Consider the following 3,002-nt stretch of genomic DNA (forward strand, 5'->3'; position numbering starts at 1 on the left):
ATATAGGGTACTAAGTGGGGTCCGGGTTATATCCCTTCCAACTAATATAATATTTTAACGTTCCCTTTATAAGTTTATAGGCCAGTATTTCTTTAATTTCCTATTTATTATCGCTATTAACTTAAATTAGTAGGGGAGGTTTATTCTTTTATTTAGGTAGTAGGTTATTTATAGCTTTCTATAGCTTATCTAGTAAGAAGATAGGGTAAACTTTACTTAAGTTTAGGGGCTTAACCTTATATAAGTTACCTACTTTATTAAAAATCTTATATGGTCCTGCTATCTTATAGTCTAGCTTATAGCTAGGCCATTTTATTTTTTAGTTCTTTATTATAACCTAAACTATATCGCCTATAGTAAAGTTAGGCTCACGCCTATACTTATTTGCCTACTATTCTATTAATTTCTAGGCCGTTTTTAGGTTTGTATAGGCTACTTTCTAGGCTTCTTCTAAGCGCTTAGTATACTGCTAGGCTTCCTTATAAGATAGTTTTTCGCGTATAGTCTAGGGCCCTTCTAGTCTTTCCTAGTTAAAGCTTATATAGGGTAAGTAACCTATTTCTAGTTAAATAGGGGTAAATCCGGTAGAGTTATGAGGTAGGGTTACTTGGGCGTAGTCTATTAAGGGTAATAGTTTAGCCTAGTTATCCTAAAAGTAGTTAATAAAAGGCCAGAGTCTCTAGTCTAAGTATTAATTTATAATCTCTATTTAACCGTCTGTTTAGGGGTAATATACTATAAAAAGCTTTAGCTTAATACCTAAAATCCGGGTAAACTTATTCTAAAAGGCTAATATAAACTATAGCCTATAATCGGATATAATAGTATCTAGTAGTCCGTAAATTTGGTAGATATAGTAAATATATAGTCGGGCCGCCTCTTTAGCATTAATATTTTTATAATAGGGAATTAAGAACGGGCGCTTGCTAAAGCAGTTAACTAGGATTATAACTATATTATATCTATTATAGTCTAGAGGTAGCTTATAAAAGTCTATAGAGATATATTACTAGAGGCGGTTGGGTATTAAGAGGGGTTTTAATAGTCCTAGGGTTTTATCTTATAGAATTATGGACCTACGGCAGTTATTACAGTTCTGTATATAGCGGTTAATATCTATAATTATTTTGGGCTAGTAGTAGCGGTCGCTAATAATCTTACGGGTTTTATTTTTTTTAGGGTAGGCCGTAGAGACCTAGGTATATACTTCGGCAATAAGCCAAGTCCGTAAGTTCTGTTCCTTTACTACCACTAGCCGTTCGTAGTACTTAAGCAGTTTACTTTTAAGGGACTATAGGCTAGAAAAGTTCTTTGCCTTTTTACGGTACTCCTATAGAGAATAGGCCGTAATAGTTCCTAAGTAGTCTTATTATAGCCTATCCACTTTACCTTATACTATATTTTATTGTTAATGTCCTTATAACTAATAATCTTTAAAACTTGCTATTTATCTTCTTCTTATCCTTTATACATATCTACTTTATAAACTAATGGCTTAACATTCCTATATACTAGCTCTAGCATTATAATATACTATACTAGGTAGATTTTTATTCTAGCTAGTAGGTTTAACTTAAACGTAACTAGTAAAATTCTCTATATAATTTTAAAAGGTCCTAGTCTAACGTAGTCTAACTTCTTACTTAGTTATTAACTCTTAAAATTTTTGTGTAGTAGCTATACTTTATCTCCCTCCCTAAGATCTGGTCCCTCAGATCTCTTAGCGTCGTAGTATTTTTTTATCCTTTGCTATACTACCTTAGCTATTTCTATAAGGTTCTTATAAAGATTTATTAAAGTCTCCATTCTTTACTTAGCTGTACTACTTATCTTCTTTACTTAACGTGGCGATAACGATATTCTTAGCTTATATTCGTAATTCGCCTTAAATAGTAAAGTACCTATTCCTTCCTATAGTGTTATATTATATATAAACTATATAACTAGTAATAATAATACCTAATTATTCTGTGCGTGATTAATATAGTGCCTTAGATACTACTCTAGTATCTAGTTTAATCTTTCTATTTAACCGTCTGTCTGCGGATAATATATAGTAAAAGTTGCTGCTTAAACTCCTTACTTCGCTAAGAATACCTCCTAGAATGCTGCTATAAATCTTAGATCTCTATCTAATATAATTTTACTTAGTGCTCCATATCTTATAAATACTTCTTTTATATAGATTCTAGCGACATCTTCCGCTGAGATTTCTTCCGTATAGGCTATAAAGTATCCCCACTTTATAAGCTTATCTACTATTACTAAGATTGCATTATAATCTTATCCTATAATAGGATCTCTTAATTTTAGTAACTTAATAATAAAGTCCTATAATATAACCTCCTATAGTCTCTCTGGTATTTTAATAGGTTATAACCCTCTATATAGCTTATACTTCATTAGTTTATTCCTTTAATAATCTAAACACTTCTTTATAACTTTTCGTGCTATACCCTAGATTCCGTCAATAATGTACTCCTCCTAGAGTCTTAATACTAAGCCTATAGCTCCGTTATGTCCTTAAGTTAGTCCTTTATAGAAATCTTCTATAAATTGCTCTGCTATGCTTCTTAGGATGTACTTTACTTCTTAGTTTTTATATATATCCATCTATAGATCTTCTAGCTATACTTCTAGAATTCTTTATACCTAAAAGCTTTTTAGTAACTTATAAACTCTATCTAGTTTATTTTTATAAGTCGCTGTAATTTTCGGATAATTATATCTAATTAATCTATCTATGTCTTTTCGCAATAAAGCCCCTAATAGCTTTTTATTATTTTACAGTTTAGCCTTTTAACTTAATATATCAGCTCACGTATTATCTGTACCTGTCGGGAATAAGGCAAGCGGTCGTCACGTGTCGCCGCGGCACTAGCGTAGCGAGGAGTCTTAGGCTCCTCGTCCTTCCTTATTCCTACAAGCATATTAACCAACATCACTGTAACCTACTTAAGTAGTCGTTATTGGTAAGTCACCCTATGTGACTAACACTAATT

Source organism: Cenococcum geophilum (assembly GCF_001692895.1).
Source record: "Cenococcum geophilum 1.58 unplaced genomic scaffold K441scaffold_29, whole genome shotgun sequence".
Lineage (NCBI taxonomy): Eukaryota > Fungi > Ascomycota > Dothideomycetes > Gloniales > Gloniaceae > Cenococcum > Cenococcum geophilum.